This window comes from Rutidosis leptorrhynchoides, chromosome 1 (assembly GCF_046630445.1).
Source record: "Rutidosis leptorrhynchoides isolate AG116_Rl617_1_P2 chromosome 1, CSIRO_AGI_Rlap_v1, whole genome shotgun sequence".
Classification (NCBI taxonomy): domain Eukaryota; kingdom Viridiplantae; phylum Streptophyta; class Magnoliopsida; order Asterales; family Asteraceae; genus Rutidosis; species Rutidosis leptorrhynchoides.
The window spans coordinates 370,593,316-370,614,443 of record NC_092333.1 but is presented as its reverse complement, the minus strand read 5'-3'; positions in this window follow the sequence as shown (position 1 = coordinate 370,614,443).

The window sequence follows — 21,128 nt, the reverse complement described above, 5'->3', positions numbered from 1 at the left end:
AAGTTGTAATCCGATGTTCTTTTTCTCATTTTGGTAAGAAGCGAACATCACTAACCCGTAAGCATAACATGCTTCTTTATGTTGCATGTTAGAAGCTCTTTCTAACTCACAAAATCCTATGTTAGGATATGTTGAGTCAAAATAGGTTCTTAACCCGTAGCGTAAAATTGCATTTGGGTTCCCCGCATTTAATGCTTTAAAGAAAACACGGCGTAACTTACGGTCTCGCCAATGTGATATACCCCACCTATCAAAGGAAAACCTTTTATAAACTAAGGCATTTCTGGAAAGTCTTTCAAATGTTTGACAAGTTAATTTCGCCATAACTAATTGTGCTGATGAATTTTGACCGACTCTAGACAAGATTTCATCAATCATATCCTCCAGTAGGTCTTCTAAAATATTCGATTGTCTACCCTTAACGTCCATTTTATATTTTTATACTATAAAATAGACAAGGATTAGATTCATAAAAGATAATTAACAAACAATACAAGCAATTTTTACATAGAACATAAAAGTACCAGCACACTATAATACATATAATACACAACATGATTACAACCCTCTAATCTGAATCACTGGTTTCTTCTTCTTCAGACTTGGTTCGTTTTCCTAATTTTCTAGGGATATATGGTGTTCCTCTAATACGAGCCGTCGTTTTCCACAATGGTTTAGAAAAACCTGGTGGTTTAGAGGTTCCCGGGTTATTGTTACATTTTAGGAAATACGGATGTTGTCGATACATATAAAGTTCATCGGGGTTGGAATCAGGTTTCTCTATTTTTATACCTTTTCCCTTATTATTTTCTTTTGATTTATTAAATTGGGTCGAGGTAATTTCTATAACATCACCAGAATCCTCATCGGGATCCGATTCATTAGAAAATTGGTAATCTTCCCAATATTTTGCTTCCTCGGTGGAAACACCATTGACCATTATTGACTTTGGTCTGTTGGTTGAGGATTTTCTTTTATTTAACCGATTTACTGTAGATATCAATATTTCTTCCTCCGGAACCTCTTCTTCTTCCGGTTCTTCCTCTTCCAGTTCCTCCTCTTCCGGTTCCTCTTCTTCCGGTTCCTCCTCTTCTGGTTCCTCCTCTTCCGGTTCTTCTTCGGGAATTTGTGAATCTTCCCAAAATATATTCGACTCTTCATTATTATTAGGTGAGTCGATGGGATTTGTACTAGTGGTAGACATCTATCACACAATATCAAACACATTAAGAGGTTAATATATCACATAATATTTACATGTTAATAATATATAGTTTCCAACAAAAGTGTTAAGCAATCATTTTTAAAGAAAACACGGTCGAAGTCCAGACTCACTAATGTATCCTAACAAACTCGATAAGATACACTAATGCAAATTTCTGGTTCTCTAAGACCAAAGCTCGGATACCAACTGAAATGTCCCGTTCATATCGAGTATAAACGTTTCATATTAATTGATCTCTTTGCGAGGTTTTGACCTCTCTATGAGACGTTTTTCAAAGACTGCATTCGTTTTTAAAACAAACCATAACCTTTATTTTATCGATAAGGTTTAAAGGACACCACCTAGATTATCAAGAAATGATAATCTAAAAATATCACACTTACACACGACCAATACATATTAGTTTACAATATTAATATGTTACAACAAAATAAATCTCGAATGCAGTTTTAAACAATATTATATAAGCATGCTGACACCAAATCTTGTCCATATTATTGCATGCAACAGCGGAAGCTCTTAATAATCACCTGAGAATAAACATGCTTTAAACATCAACAAAAATGTTGGTGAGTTATAGGTTTAACCTATATATATTAAATCGTAATAATAGACCACAAGATTTCATATTTCAATATACATCCCATACATAGAGATAAAAATCATTCATATGGTGAACACATGGTAACCGACATTAACAAGATGCATATAAGAATATCCCCTATCATTCCGGGACATCCATCGGACATGATAAAAATGAATTCGAAGTACTAAAGCATCCGGTACTCTGGATGGGGTTTGTTAGGCCCAATAGATCTATCTTTAGGATTCGCGTCAATTAGTAGATCGGTTTACTAATTCTTAGGCTACCAAGCAAAAGGGGGCATATTCGGTTTCAATCATTCACCCATATAATGTAGTTTCATTTACTTGTGTCTATTTCGTAAAACATTTATAAAACTGCATGTATTCTCATCCCAAAAATATTAGATTTTAAAAATGGAACTATAGCTCACGTTCACAGATTTTTACTTCGTCGGGAAGTAAGACTTGGCTACTGGTCGATTCACGAACCTATAACAAATATGTACATATATATCAAAGTATGTTCAAAATATATTTACAACATTTTTAATACGTTTTACTGTTTTAAGTTTATTAAGTCAGATGTCCTCGTTAGTAACCTACAACTAGTTGTCCACAGTTAGATGTACAGAAATAAATCGATATATATATTATCTTGAATCAATCCATGACCCAGTGTATACACGTATCAAGCTAGATCACAACTCAAAGTATATATATTTTTGGAATCAACCTCAACCCTGTATAGCTAACTCAAACATTACTTCATATAGAGTGTCTATGGTTGTTCCAAATAATATATATACATGGGTCGATATGATATGTCAAAACATTTGTATACGTGTCTATGGTTTCCCAAGATTACATAATATATTAGAATACATGTATAATACAATATGAATTAGCTAGGATATGATTAATATAGATTTGTTACCAATTTTCACGTAGCTACAACAAGCAAAATTATCCAATATTGTTTTACCCATAACTTCTTCGTTTTAAATCCGTTTTGAGTGATTCAAGTTGCTATGGTTTCATGTTGAACTTAAGTTTATGAATCTAAACAGAAAAAGTATAAGTTTATAGTCAGAAATATAGGTTACAATTCATTTTTGTAAAGGTAGTCATTTCAGTCGAAAGAACGACGTCTAGATGACCATTTTGGAAAACATACTTCCACTTTGAGTTTAACCATGATTTTTGGATATAGTTTCATGTTCATAAGAAAAATGATTTCCAGAAGAACAACTTTTAAATCAAAGTTTATCATAGTTTTTAATTAACTAACCCAAAACAGCCCGCGGTGTTACTACGACGGCGTATATCCGGTTTTACGGTATTTTTCGTGTTTTTATGTTTTAAATCATTAAGTTAGCATATCATATAGATATAGAACATGTGTTTAGTTGATTTTAAAAGTCAAGTTAGAAGGATTAACTTTGTTTGCGAACAAGTTTAGAATTAACTAAACTATGTTCTAGTGATTACAAGTTTAAACCATCGAATAAGGTAGTTTTATATATATGAATTGAATGATGTTATGAACATCATTACTACCTCAGGTTTTGTGGATAAACTTACTGGAAATAAGAAAAATAGATCTAGCTTTAAAGGATCCTTGGATGGCTTGAAAGTTCTTGAAGTAGAATCATGACACGAAAACAAGTTCAAGTAAGATTTCCACTCGAAATAAGATTGTTAAAGTTATAGAAATTGAATCAAAGTTTGAATATGAGTATTACCTTATATTAGAAAGATATATTACTGTAAATAAGAAAGATTTCTTGTGGTTGGATGATCACTCAAAGTGGATTGGCAAGATTGGAAGTAAGCTAGCAAACTTGGAAGTGTTGTTGGTGTGTTCTTGAGTAGTTGTTTTATAACTTGGTTGATGTATGGATTTATGAACTAGATTGAGCTAGATTTTGATGAAGATGATGAAGAACACTTAGAACAATGGAAGAACACTTGAGAGAGAGTAGTTTGATGCATGTAAGTTGCAAAATGAAAGTGTGTATGTGTGTGTTCATTCACGTGAATATGGTGTCACCATATAGGCTCCATTAGTTTGTAATTTTGTGTAATCATTCATGCTAGTTGCCAAATGATGGTTCCCACATGGTTAGGTGACTCACATGAGCTGCTAAGAGCTGATCATTGGAGTGTATATACCAACAGTACATACATCTAGAAGCTGTGTATTGTACGAGTACGAATATGGGTGTATACGAGTAAAATTGTTGATGAAAACGAATGAAGATGTAATTGTAAGCATTTTTGCTAAGTAGAAGTACTTTGATTTGTGTCTTGAAGTCTTTCAAAAGTTTTTAAATACATTTAAATATACTACATGTATATACATTTTAACAGAGTCGTTAAGTCATCGTTAGTCGTTACATGTAAGTGTTGTTTTGAAACCTTTAAGTTAACGATCTTGTTAGATGTAACTAATCCATTGTTATTATACCTAAATGAGATGTTAAATTGTTATGTTAACATAACAACATGGTGTAAAAATATATCTTAACATCATTTATATGTTAAAATACTATTACAACAATATTCGTTACATATATGTCTCGTTTCGAAATTCTTAAGTTAGTAGTCTTGTTTTACATATGTAGTTCATTGTTATCATACTTAATGATTATCATTTTATCATGTTAATGTAGTGCAACCATATCTTAATATGATACATATGTATTTAGTAAGACGTTGTTATAACGATAATCGTTATATATATCGTTTCGAGTTTCTTAACTTAGTAAATCTCATTTTTATGTATATAACTCGTTGTTAATATACCTAGTGAGATATTTACTTATCATAATATCATGTTAACTATATATATATACATATATATATATATATATATATATATATATATATATATATATATATATATATATATATATATACACATATATCAACATGTCATTTTTACAAGTTTTATCGATCGTGAATCGCCGGTCAACTTGGATGGTCAATTGTCTATATGAAACCTATTTCATTTAATCAAGTATTAACAAGTTTTATTGATTAACATGTTGGAAACACTTAATATAAATATCAATTTTCATTTCATATATGTAAACATGGAAAAGTTTGGGTCACTACATTTGGATGCTTAATTACGCTTAGTAATTTACTAGAACACACTAGTTAGTCTTGTTGGACTTTCTACCTTGTTGGACTTTAGCCCACCCTACTCTAGCTAGTGGACTATATAATTAGCCCAATTATTAATGACTAGTGACCCAATTATATGTAAGACAGATGCCCATTTATTAGAGAGAACATACTAGCATTTTTGTTAACCACAATCCATAATGTTGCATGAGATCCTAACATAAGCACCAACTTTAGACAACCATTAACCAAAAAGCACAAAGGTGTCTCCCTTGTCCCCTCCCATAACCCACGGCCACCACCACCTCCCCACACCCTCACCTCCTATAAATACCAAGCTTATTCATCTGATTTTACACTTGATCTCATTCACAAATTACACACACTTACTCTCTAATTCTCTCTCTAGTCTTTCTCACTCTAAAAAGTGTAAGTTTTAAACTTTATTCTTCTTCTTCTTCCATTCTCATCCACGACATCATCATCGTCATTTAAAGGATCAAGCTTTTTAGCTTTTGATCTTGTTATATCATGTAGATTCAAATTTGGATTTGAAACCTTCAAGAACATGGAAGATTCAAGCTTTCTACCTTTGAATCTTCAGTTATTTTGTAAGATCTAAATCTTTTAGCTTTTAATCTCTTTATTTTATTGTAAAGATTTAAACTTGTGTCTGTAATCTTCATGTAACTTAAAGATCTAGTGTGACGACCCAGAAATTTCCGACCAAATTTAAACTTGATCTTAATTCGATTTCGACACGATAAGCAAAGTCGGTAAAGTTGAGTCTCAAAAGTTTTGAACTATTTATATGGATTCAGTTAACCTTCGACTATTCCCGACGATTCACGAACAATTAATTGTAAATAAATATGTGTGTGTGTGTGTGTGTGTGTATATATATATATATATATACATGGTAATTGGAAATATAATTTGAAATATTATATATTATTTTTATTAAAATTTAATTATGTAAAATAAAATAAAAATAGGATATTATAATAATTACAATTTAAAACATATCTATATAAACATAAAGTATATTAAAAATAAATATTAAATGATTATAATACTCGTTTGATGTTTCGATTGATATTAAACAAGTAAGTGACAACCTTTTTATAAATAGTTTTACAAGGAATAAGATCAAAATATATAAATTGATAATACTTCACTTTATGTAAATAATTATGTATTAATATTAATGTGTTATATTAATATTATTATTAACAATAGTATTAATAATTATTGTTATTATCATTGTTATTAATATTTATTATTTATTATTTATATGATAATTATTATCATTAATATTAAACAATATTATACATTTTAGTAATTACTAATATTAAATATAATATATAATTACGCGTTTGTTATACCTCATTTTAATTTGGTTTTCCTGTCTCCCTAAACATGTATCCGTGAACCCATAAGATTATTGATTGAATGATTGAGTAATGCTTTTTCTTTTTCAAATTATTCCACACCCACTATCTGTATTATATTATATCTATTATTAGAAATATGCAAATGAATTCATGAATCAAGCCATCACCTTTAGTTCCTCAAACTAACCCCACAATTGAAATCATCGACCATTTACATCCACTTTCTAAAATTTTTTGTTATCTATCGTTATCAAACACTTTCTATCCTTGACTATCTTTACATATTCCTATCTATCTAAATTATCAATATCTATCTATCCTAATTATATATATACAAGACATATAGATATGCATACTTCAAAACATCACCAACTAGCCACAATTATTTCTTTACTTACTCTTCTTTGATTCCGGCAGCCAAAGCATGAACACTCATTCTAAAAAACCTGCTACCACCCTACAATTATCACCCAAACAGTCAACATTAAATCACCTGCACATCAGATTGTTGCTGCTTGTTCATGATCCATGTTTGAACTATTATTGTTTGCTGTTTCTTGATCAAGTATAATCAAACCGAACACAATTTTTTTTATATATCTACTGCTCGAACTTGTACCTGTTACTGCAGACCCAAGATCACAAAACCAAAACCTTTTTGTTCTAGTTGCAGTTCCACAAAAACCACTATCAACTCAACCTGATACACCTGTTACTGCTACATGATTTGTTGTTAACCGAGAACCATCAACACCATCATTGAACCATTAAACCGTACTGCTACTCAAACCAAGCTGCAGAACAGCCTTCTTACAGCTACAACTTGCTGCTATGTATGTGTTTCTACTGCAGCTGCTATACATTTTCTTGCTCAACACAATCAAATAATACTAATACAGTGTATATCTATAATTTTTAAAAGGTCAAAATCATAAACAATTAGCTTTTCTTGATCAAGCCATACATGAAACGATTTTAATTATGTTTCGTCCAAACCCAACCCACCTTCAATCAACACCCTGCAAACAACCATTTCCATCAATCTATCTATTACTTTTGTTTCTAATCAATCAAATAACATGCTACTATATGTTCTCTGTTATGCACTACTGCAGCTATTAATAACCAAAATCACAAGCAAATCATTAACTATAGTCAACCACTACTAAACCTTTCAAGAACACCATTCAATACTGTTCGTGATTGATTCATTTAAAAAGTACAGAATATATATTTAGAGGGATGAAGAAATTAAGAGAAAAATCAATGAACCAATTACCTATTTCACCAATTAATGAATCAATTACTTGATCGATTGATGAAGGATGATGATTAATGATGAAGAAGAAGATTGATGATGACTTTGAACGAGGATGATGACGAATCGATGACCTGCTATTCATCGATGGTTGCTGTTTGATTGATCTGTTAATGATGATGATGATTGTTGATCGATTGTGCAATGATGATATTATTTCTCTGCGTTTTGCCACTGCTATACTCGATCTGATATGAGGAGCAGTTAGGGTATCCAAGAACACGTGTGGTCTTCCAGTACACCATCAATTTAATTTATTTTTTTAAAATCGCTCGACTAGTTTATTTAACCAAAAAGGATCGGATCCTTTATTTGTTTTACAACTTGGGCTGAGATTTTCCTTTTTCTAACCGACCATTCAAATCGTGATGAGGCTTGGTTTATTGCTGTTGGGCCGTAAATGAATCTTGGGCCGAGATCTATTGTTGGGTGAACTAGATGTATGAAGATGAAGGAGAAAGGGAACTGGTTAATTCGGTTTATAGATAATACAAATGGGTTTAAGGTAGAAAAACAAAAATGGTGGCATGGTTGGAGGTGTTGTCGTGAGCGAGAGGTCTCGGGTACGAGCTCGGGTTGGGACATTATTTTTGTACCTATTTTGTTGAGGTAGTCTTATTCTATCAATTATTAATGATTATTATTATTATTATTATTATTATTATTATTATTATTATTATTATTATTATTATTATTATTATTATTATTATTATTAGTATTATTATTACTTATTGTTATTATTATTGTTATTTTAACTATTATTATTATTCTAATTATTACTAATATCATAACTAGTATTAGAATAAGTATTATTATTATTATTATTATATGATTAAGATTATGGTTATTATTAATTATCATTATTATTATTATTATTATTATTATTATTATTATTATTATTAACATTAAAAATTATCATTTTTATTAAAAATATCATTTTTACTAAAACTTATATTATTATTAAGATTATTGTGAAAAGTATCTTTTATTATAAATATTAGTATTATTATTAATATTATAATTTTTATTATTATCAAATATTATTATTATTATTATTATTACCATTTTTATTATAACTTGTATCGTTATTTTTATAATAACTATAGTATTATGATTATTATCAATATTACTATTAATATTATTTTTATTATTACAGTAAATAATAGTTATATAAAGCTATACTTAATACACAAACTTGTTTAAATATTATCATATGTGTTAATATACATATCACTGATATAGGTTCGTGAATTCGAGGCCAACCCTACATTGTTCAGTTCAATCGTCGTGTGCATATTTTTACTACAAAATATCGTATTGTGAGTTTTGTTTACTCCCTTTTACTCCTTACATTTTTGGGACTGAGAATACATCCGCTATTTTATAAATGTTTTATTTAAATGCTTTTGAGATATATTTTTGAACTGAGAATACATGAACTGCTTTTACAAACGTTTGACGAAATAGATACAAATATTCAAAACTACATTCTATGATAGAATTATTTGGATTCAGAGGTTCGATTCATATAAAGATTGTATTATCGACCATCGATGAGATGATTTCGTCATTGCACTACGCGTTAGCTACTGATTTGGTTCGAATTTTGTAGTTAGTAACGGTGAGATGATTTTATCATTGCACTATGCATTAGCTACCATTTTAACTACCCTCGGTGAGATGATTTCGCATTGCACTACGCGTTAGCTACCGTTGTATTATATTGTATTAGATTTTGTAGTTAGTAACGGTGAGATGATTTTGTCATTGCACTACGTATTAGCTACCATTTTAACTACCCTCGGTGAGATGATTTTGCATTGCACTACGCACTAGCTACCGTTGTAAAATTATATTGTATTAACTACCACGGTGAGATGATTTTGTCATTGCACTACGCATTAGCTACCGTTGGTGAGTTGTTTGTAAAGGTTCCAGTGTTCTTTATATGAATGATTTTTACAGCAGTGAGCAGACCTGCACAGATTGTTTTCAAAATATGAGTATCTTGTGTTCTATTATATTACTGGAAATGATTGTTAATGATAAACTAATGAACTCAACAACCTTTTGGTTGACACTTTAAAGCATGTTTTTTCTCAGGTATTAAAGAAATCTTCCGCTGTGCATTAGCTCATTTTAAGGATATTACTTGGAGTCATTCATGGCATATTTTAAAAGACGTTGCATTCGAGTCATTGAGTTCATCAGGATTATTATCAAGTCAATTATAGTTGGATGTATTATGAAATGGTATGCATGCCATCAACTTTCAATGTAAAGAAAGTTTGTCTTTAAAAACGAATGCAATGTTTGTAAAATGTACCATATAGAGGTCAAATACCTCGCGATGTAATCAACTATTGTGAATCGTTTATAATGTATATGAACGAGGCATTTCAGTTGGTATCAGAGCGGTGGTCTTAGCGAACCAGGTCTTGCATTAGTGTGTCTAACTGATAGTTGTTTAGATGCATTAGTGGGTCTGGACTTCGACCGTGTCTGCATGTCAAAAGTTTTGCTTATCATTTCGTGTCGAAAATTACTTGTTTATCATTCTTAGGAAATCACTTGCTTATCATTCTTAGTCTAGACACATCTTACTGCATTGACTGCATGATTAGTGTATAGACAAAATTCATATCTTAGCGTATCTACTAATCCATATCTTAGCATATCTGTTACTGTAAACTTTTCCTAATATATTCCGTAAATTCCTCCGTAATCTATGAAATCTTTTGCTCTATATATATAGATATTCTATGTAATTAGAATATCATCTGATAGCCGGAAATCATTTCATATCAAAAAATCCTTTATTCAATCGTACGAAATGGAACTCGCCACTAGTTCAAGTTCTTCAGAATCCGAAAGCTATTCCGACATGGATGTTCACCTAAGCTCCGGAAGCAGCGTCACCGGAATGAATCAACCAATTAGCCATCATCAATTCTAAATGAATTGGGGATGGGTTCGTAGTCGACCTAATCAATGGAGACGAGTAGAAGGCGATCCTTTCCACCAACTGAATTCACCTCTTGGCGAGGAACCTGAAGCACTTACTGGCGAACCTATCCGAAACACCATTTTCAGCCTCATTTCCAGGGTAGCTCGTCACGATTATATTCTATCCATAATTCTAAACGTATTCATCCGCTCGTTTTGACCGACAATCATCCCGGAATAATGGAAGAAGTCAACGAGCTTCGCGCTCGAGTAATCAAATTGGAGAATATGGTGCAAAGGTTACAAGTACCAGCAACATCACCTGCATCAATAGTACCACCATCAACAACACCAACAGTACCATCACCACCACCATCAGCAACATCCGCATCCCATACCTCGACATCACAATCTGTACCTCGAGCATCAACGTCGTACGCACCATAGATACTAAGAAGTACTCATAAAAATCAACGATGAAGTATTGCTTCATAACTTCATTGGAGAACTATTAGGCGGTGATTATGTAATCTCTAAAGTTTTAGAGATTATTTATTCTAGCTCAAACCGAAAAGCAAATGAGATTAATATCATATTAACTCATTAAATCCATGATTACATCTGAAGAAAATATATATGTATATATGTTTTCATAAAGGTTTTAATTAAAAATTCTTTTGTACAAACTGTTAATGGTGAAAATATTTTAACGGGTAGGTAATACCCGAGGAATATCTAGTTTTCACATTAATAAGTTACACTGTACATTCTTCGAATCTGAATCAACAGTCATTTACTATCCTATTTACATCCACAGATATACGAATCCGTTCACCACAAAATAACCATTTTCATTCAATTTCATATTTGAATTTTGACCTATCAGAATCCGACAAGTGGCATAATGAAGAAAATATTTTACAAAATAAAATTTGTTAGAAACAAACAAATTAACTATGAGAAATTTTGTTAAGAATCCACGCATCCTAGCTAACTGTTAATTCTTTATTGTACATTTATTTATCGTAATTTATTTATTGCAATTTTAATTCTTGCAATTTTATTTATCGTCATTTAAATTCTGCATTTATTTTACGCACTTTAAATATCGGGACACGTATACAAGGTTTTGACATATCATATCGATGCATCTATATATATTATTTGGAATAACCATAGACACTCTATATGCGGTAATGATAGAGTTAGCTATACAGGGTTGAGGTTGATTCTAAAATAATACATATACTTTGAGTTGTGATCGAGTCTGAGACATGTATACAATGGGTCATGATACGTATTAATTAATTCGAATATTATATATTAAACTATATATGAATTTTTTTTTTAAAGCACTATATATGAATTATTGAACTACTAACTGTGGACTACTAACATTGGACAATTAAAATGAATTAAAATTATAACATATGAAACTAAGCATTTCTTCAAGTTTGCCACTTGATTTCATCTTAAACCTCATTTGTATCTCGACGATTACAATCTGCGTTCAAACCTTTCATGATTCTTGAAAACACCTCAATCGAGAGGATGATCCAACCACACGTTATCTACGAAAGGAAGAACTTATGCATATGGGCATGCACCTGGAAAACTCTTGAAACCTAAGTAGAAGTTTAAAATAAATTTATGATTCCTTGGCGTTGTTATTACCGAAAATAATTTTGCAACTCCTATTCGAGATAGCCAGTTTTGTCACAGCTCCATCAAGTCAACTTCGACTTTTTATTCGAAACAACTTTATTATAACCTTGATATATATGCGAGCTCTTTTATTGTTACCGGGGAACCATTTATATTCCACCATATTACCAGCTGACGTACCAGCAACCTTGTTGCCCTTTAGCTTAAATCTCTCTGAACAAATCGCAAGGACTAAACTTGTACATAAAGAATCCTGATGATTCTGTTCTAATGAAATATTCAGCGATTACCTTGCTCCTTTATCATTCTAAATCATTGTGAATGAATTTCTTCATCACACTTTGATTTTAGAATTATAAGATATCATGGTATCTTTCTTTATAAATATCCTCAATATTTCTGAAGATATATCCATAAATATTCTTGTCTGATATTATTTATCTCTCCAAGCTATGTGTGTTACATCATAAAAGGATCTGTTTTAGTTTCTAAAATTTTGAAAAATTCGAGTTTGAATTATGAATGTTTCGAAGTAGTGTTGGAAATTGATGCATGAGTTAGTATAATATAATGACACTTGATCAACGTGATTATATTACAGTAAGTCATGCTGAGTTTCTAATGAAACGTGATGATTCACAGACCATAACGTCATCATGTGCCATGTTACACGACTCTTACATTCAACCTAATCTCCAAACATATCAAGAATATACTTTCCTGATAGTTATATCTTTTTCTCGTGACTTTTGGTAATTTGACAAGTCAGATCGAGGTATCATAATTTTTTCTAAGAATATTAACTATGTTCATTTCAAATTTCATATTTATAAATTCTAGACCATTATTCGCTTGACTTAAAGTCGGGAAGAGAAAATAAAAGTATGGAACTCCAAAATATAAATGAAATGAAGAGGGTGGATTTATAGTGAAATATCAGACAGAGCAATCGAGACAAATCATCGCATTTAACCAAAGAGGATCCTAATTTCTGTAATTTCAGAAAAATCAAATCTTATTATGAAGATTTTCTCTAAATTCCTTGAATTTCGGAAACCAACCAGGATTACGTCAAAAGTTAAGACAAATCTCTATTTCAATATCACATGATAGCTTCACTCGTACTCTTCACATAAACGAATTGTTTTATCCATATTACTCATTGATGATAAAACTCTGATTTCTAGCTCGTATGCGTCATGAGAACATATTTATTGTCAGCCATGACAATCCCACTCAAATTTATGGACGAAATTTCTTTAACGGGTAGGTACTGTGACGACCCGAAAATTTCCGGCCAAATTTAAACTTGATCTTTATTCGATTTCGACAAGATAAGCAAAGTCGGTAAAGTTGAGTCTCAAAATTTTTGAACTATTTATATGGATTTAGTTAACCTTCTACTATTCTCGACGATTCACGAACAGTTAATTGTAAATAAATATGTGTGTGTGTGTGTGTATATATATATACATATATATATACATGGTAATTGGAAATATAATTTGAAATATTATATGTTATTTCTATTAAAATTTAATTATGTAAAATAAAATAAAAATAGGATATTATAATAATTACTATTTAAAACATATCTATATAAACATAAAGTATATTAAAAATAAATATTAAATGATTATAATACTCGTTTGATGTTTCGATTGATATTAAAAAAGTAAGTGACAACCTTTTTATAAATAGTTTTACAAGGAATAAGATCAAAATATATAAATTGATAATACTTCACTTTATGTAAATAATTATGTATTAATATTAATTTGTTATATTAATATTATTATTAACAATAGTATTAATAATTATTGTTATTATCATTGTTATTAATATTTATTATTTATATGATAATTATTATCATTAATATTAAACAATATTATACATTTTAGTAATTACTAATATTAAATATAATATATAATTACGCGTTTGTTATACCTCATTTTAATTTGGTTTTCCTGTCTCCCTAAACATGTATCTATGAACCCATAAGATTATTGATTGAATGATTGAGTAATGCTTTTTCTTTTTCAAATTATTCCACACCCACTATCTGTATTATATTATATCTATTGTCAGAAATATGCAAATGAATTCATGAATCAAGCCATCACCTTTAGTTCCTCAAACTAACCCCACAATTGAAATCATCGACCATTTACATCCACTTTCTAAAAATTTTTGTTATCTATCGTTATCAAACACTTTCTATCCTTGACTATCTTTACATATTCCTATCTATCTAAATTATCAATATCTATCTATCCTAATTTTATATATACAAGACATATAGATATGCATACTTCAAAACATCACCAACTAGCCACAATTATTTCTTTACTTACTCTTCTTTGATTCCGGCAGCCAAAGCATGAACACTCATTCTAGAAAACCTGCTACCACCCTACAATTATCACCCAAACAGTCAACATTAAATCACCTGCACATCAGATTGTTGCTGCTTGTTCATGATCCATGTTCGAACTATTATTGTTTGCTGTTTCTTGATCAAGTATAATCAAACCGAACACAAATTTTTTTTTATATATCTACTGCTCGAACTTGTACCTGTTACTGCAGACCCAAGATCACAAAACCGAAACCCTTTTTGTTCTAGTTGCAGTTCCACAAAAACCACTATCAACACAACCTGATACACCTGTTATTGCTACGTGATTTGTTGTTAACCGAGAACCATCAACACCATCATTGAACCATTAAACCGTACTGTTAACAGCTTGTTTTGCGACTGCTACTCGAACCAAGCTGCAAAATAGCCTTCTTACATCTATATCTATAATATATGTGTTTCTGCTGCAGCTGCTATACATTTTCTTGCTCAACACAATCAAATAATACTAAATACAGTGTATATCTATAATTTTTAAAAGGTCAAAATCATAAACAATTAGCTTTTCTTGAACAAGCCATACATGAAACTGTTTTAATTATGTTTCGTCCAAACCCAACCCACCTTCAATCAATACCCTGCAAACAACCATTTCCATCAATCTATCTATTACTTTTGTTACTAATCGATCAAATAACATGCTACTGTATGTTCTCTATTATGCACTACTGCAGCTATTAATAACTAAAATCACAAGCAAATCATTAACTATAGTCGACCACTACTAAACCTTTCAAGAACACCATTCAATACTGTTCGTGATCGATTCATTTAAAAAGTACATAATATATATTTAGAGGGATGAAGAAATTAAGAGAAAAATCAATGAACCAATCACCAATTAATGAATCAATTACTTGATTGATTGATGAAGGATGATGATTAACGATGAAGAAGAAGACTGATGATGACTTCGAACGAGGATGATGACGAATCGATGACCTGCTATTCATCGATGGTTGCTGCTTGATTGATCTGTTAATGATGATGTTGATGATTGTTGATCGATTGTGCGATGATGATATTATTTCTCTGTGTTTTGCTACTGCAATACTCGATCTGATATGAGGAGTAGTTAGGGTATCCAAGAACACGCGTGGTCTTCCAGTACACCATCAATTTATTTTATTTTATTTTTTTTTAAACCGCTCGACTAGTTTATTTAACCAAAAAGGATCGGATCCTTTATTTGTTTTACAACTTGGGCTGAGATTTTCCTTTTTCTAACGGACCATTCAAATCGTGATGAGGCTTGGGTTATTGCTGTTGGGCCGTAAATGAATCTTGGGCCGAGATCTATTGTTGGGTGAACTAGATGTATGAAGATGAAGGAGAAAGGGAACTGGTTGATTCGGTTTATAGATAATACAAATGGGTTTAAGGTAGAAAAACAGAAATGGTGGTATGGTTGGAGGTGTTGTCTTGAGCGAGAGGTCTCGGGTACGAGCTCGGGTTGGGACATTATTTTTGTACCTATTTTGTTGAGGTAGTCTTATTCTATCAATTATTAATGATTATTATTATTATTATTATTATTATTATTATTATTATTATTATTATTATTATTATTATTATTATTATTATTATTATTAGTATTATTAGTATTATTACTTATTTTTATTATTATTGTTATTTTAACTATTATTATTATTCTAATTATTACTAATATCATAACTAGTATTAGAATAACTATTATTATTATTATATGATTAAGATTATGGTTATTATTAATTATCACTATTATTATTATTATTATTATTATTATTATTATTATTATTATTATTATTATTATTATCATTATTATTATTATTATTATTATTAACATTAAAAATTATCATTTTTATTAAAAAGATCATTTTTACTAAAACTAATATTATTATTAAGATTATTATGAAAAGTGTCTTTTATTATAAAAATTAGTATTATTATTAATATTATCATTTTTATTATTATCAAATATTATTATTATTATTATTATTATTATTATTATTATTATTATTATTATTATTATTATTATTATTATTATTATTATTACCATTTTTATTATAACTAGTATCGTTATTATTATAATAACTATAGTATTATGATTATTATCAATATTACTATTAATAATATTTTTATTATTACAGTAAATAATAGTTATATAAAGCTATATTTAATACACAAACTTGTTTAAATATTATCATATGTGTTAATATACATATCACTGATATAGGTTCGTGAATCCGAGGCTAACCCTACATTGTTCAGTTCAATCGTCGTATGCATATTTTTACTACAAAATATTGTATTGTGAGTTTCATTTACTCCATTTTACTCCTTGCATTTTTGGGACTGAGAATACATGCGCTATTTTATAAATATTTTATTTAAATGCTTTTGAGATATATTTTTGAATTGAGAATACATGAACTGCTTTTACAAATGTTTGACGAAATAGACACAAATATTCAAAACTACATTCTATGATAGAATTATTTGGATTCAGAGGTTCAATTTATATAAAGATTGTATTATCGACCATCGGTGAGATGATTTCGTCATTGCACTACGCGTTAGCTACCGATTTGGTTCGAATTTTGTAGTTAGTAACGGTGAGATGATTTTGTCATTGCACTACGCATTAGCTACCGTTTTAACTACCCTCGGTGAGATGATTTCGCATTGCACTACGCGTTAGCTACCGTTGTATTATATTGTATTGGATTTTGTAGTTAGTGACGGTGAGATGATTTTGTCATTGCACTATGCATTAGCTACCGTTTTAATTACTCTCGGTGAGATGATTTTGCATTGCACTACGCACTAGCTACCGTTGTAAAATTATATTGTATTAACTACCACGGTGAGATGATTTTGTCATTACACTACGCATTAGCTACCGTTGGTGAGTTGTTTGGAAAGGTTTCGGTGTTCTTCATATGAATGATTTTTACAGTAGTGAGCAGACCTGCACAGATTGTTTTCAAAATATGAGTATCTTGTGGTCTATTATATTACTGGAAATGACTGTTAATGATAAACTAATGAACTCACCAACCTTTTGGTTGACACTTTAAAGCATGTTTATTCTCAGGTATTAAAGAAATCTTCCGCTGTGCATTAGCTCATTTTAAGGATATTACTTGGAGTCATTCATGGCATATTTTGAAAGACGTTGCATTCAAGTCATTGAATTCATCAGGATTATTATCAAGTCAATTATAGTTGGATGTATTATGAAAAGGTATGCATGCCGTCAACTTTCAATGTAAAGAAAGTTTTTCTTTTAAAAACGAATGCAATGTTTGTAAAATGTACCATATAGAGGTCAAATACCTCGCGATGTAATCAACTATTGTGAATCGTTTATAATGTATATGAACGGGGCATTTCATCTAGCTTCATGCTTCAAGGATCTTCAAGAACAACCAAGATTCAAGCTTTCTAGCTTTGTAATCTCATAACTTGTGTGAAATGGATCCAAGCTCTCTAGCTTAGGATTCCATTACCTTATTTGATCAAGTTTGTGTTCATACTTGTTTGATTGAAGGAAAAGTTTGTAGCTTTAGTTCTAAATAGAACTTGTGTTTGTGTTAAGACTAAGAATATGATGTAACCTTGGTTCATCATCCTTCTAAAACTCTTAAGTGAGTTGTATTCTTACTTGGCCTTAACATATTGTGTGTTGATGGTTGAATCTTGGTGAAAATGTTGCTGACACATCAATGAGTTGTACACTTGAAGCTACAAGCATCAAGGATGAGAACCGTGATGAGCATCAAGCACCAAGAAATCCACCGGAGCACTTGTTTACTGTTTTTCAGGGTCTGATCAGACACCTGGACTTCTGTAAAATTGATTTTCAAATAGTTCATTTCGAGTAGATGACTTTTCATTTAGGCCTCGCCTAAATCTGATTTACGGTTTAGGATTTATAGCCTTCCGAAAGTCACTACGCCTTTGTAACGTTATGCTGAAATTTCTGACCTACTCGCACTTAAACCGTCGCCACGGTCAAACGAAGACGAGTTAGGTTCTGAATATTGGTCAGCGGTTAGAGGACTCACATACGGAGCCTTGGCCACTGACTACGTGTCTTTTCAATTTGTATAGAGGTCGTAACAGCTGTCCAAATTCAGCCTTTTGTTTCGATCTCTATTCTTGTTAAACTTACCTTAGCTTTGATGAATGATAATGATGATGATGATGACACTTAAATGTAATTTATGCACTTTTAAACTTTTGGGGACAACATACTGACCTAGTGACCTTTGACTTAGGTTGACGACATTTCAGACCGACTTACTACTTGCATACGTTTCATATCGAATTTTACTGCTTATTCACTTTGAGTTATAGCATCCCTTTACTACTTTTAGTATTTTTGGGACTGAGAATACATGCTCTTTTTACGTTTTACATACTAGACATGAGTATTTAAACTATATATATGTGTGGGTTACAAAACGGCACAAAGATTTCCCTTAGCTCGGTAACATTTAATCATTGGTTTCCTAACCGTGAACGCGAATCTTAGATATGGATCCATAGGGTTTGACAACCCCATTCGGGCTAGTCACGCTAGCAGACAATGGGTTTTTAATACTTCGAGGACAAATGCACTCGCCAAGTGCACTTTTAGGGGGTGATGTACATACGTTAAGTCTAGTTACCGGGTGCCCACGGTTAAGCATATACTTTTTATACTGATTTAAACTGCTGGTTGAAGCACTGAAATCTCATGGTCTACATTACTCTACTGATTACAAACTATGGCTCACCAACATTCGTGTTTACTTTTAAGCGTGTATTTCTCAGGTGCTTAGAAGATGTTGCTTCCGCTGTTAGACTTGCTATCTTGGTATTATAGACTTGCTGTTATGGACCTGCTGTGTTAGATTTCTGCTGCATTACTTAGAGATGTCTCAATCATGAAACTTTTATTTTGCATTCGTAACTTACGTTATTTTCAAACAATGGCTTTGTAACGACCTTTGGGTCACCTACTTATGTTAATGCTTCTATTCATAGGAAGCATGTTATCTTTTGTAAAAATGCTATCTTTTTATGAATGCAAAACTGGTTTTCAAACAGCATGTAGTGTTTGACCTTGTAATGATCATGTTGTTAATGAACCGTACACGATGGTTTTGTACGGGTGTCTCATTTGGTATCAGAGCCAGGTTGTGAGACGACCCGTCCTAATCCATAAGGACGAATACAATAACATATGGTTACATTGCAAGGTATTTGACCTCTATATGGTACATTTTACAAACATTGCATTCGTTTTAAAAGACAAACTTTCATTACATCGAAAGTTGACAGGCATGCATACCATTTCATAATCTTTATTGAACTCAACGACTTGAATGCAACGTCTTTTGAAATATGCCATGAATGACTCCAAGTAATATCTTTAAAATGAGCAAATGCATAGCGGAAGATTTCTTTCAATCCTGAGAATAAACATACTTTAAAGTATCAACCAAAAGGTTGGTGAGTTCATTAGTTTATCATCAATATTCATTTCCATCATTTTTAATAGACCACAAGATTTCATATTTCCATTTCTCATAAACATCATGCATGCATATAGCCATCTGCATAAAAATCATTCATATGGATTGAACACTTAGTAACCGACATTAACCATAATGCATAGAATATCCCCACAGACATCGACATCTGTATAATAATAATCTCGAAGTACTAAAGTCATTCATAGACATGAATGGGGGTTGTTAGGCCCAATAGATCTATCTTTAGGATTCGCGTCAATTAGGGGCCATTTCCCTAATTCTTAGGTTACCAGACTTGAAGGGCGATATTCGATTTCGATAATCCAACCATAGAATGTAATTTTTGAGTACTTGTGTTTATTCCATTAAACATTTATAAAAGCGCATGTATTCTCAGTCCTAAAAATATATATTGCAAAAGCATTAAAAAAGGGAGTAATGAAACTCACTATACTGTATTTCGTAGTAAAAATACATATGTCGTCATTGAACAAGTGTAGGGTTGGCCTCGGATTCACGAACCTATATTAAGTATATATATTTATATGTTACTCAATATCTGTCTAACAATTTAGGTCAGATCATGTGACGACCCAGAAATTTCTGACCAAATTTAAACTTTAATCTTTATATTATTCCGACACGATAAGCAAAGTTTGTTAAGTTAAATCTCAAGAATTTTAAACTGTGTTCATACATTCATTATAACCTCGACCAAATTCCGACGATTCACGAACCGTTATATATAAATAGATATGTATATGTATATATATATTATAACTTGAGAATATTAATAAAGTATTAAACGTATAATACTTTACACGAACGTATTTGTTTCAATATGATTTTTGACAATATTAAAAAAAAATATTAAATGATTGAATTATCAGAAACATTGAATTATGATTACAAGTCTTTGTTGAGAGGTTCACTATGATTTGAG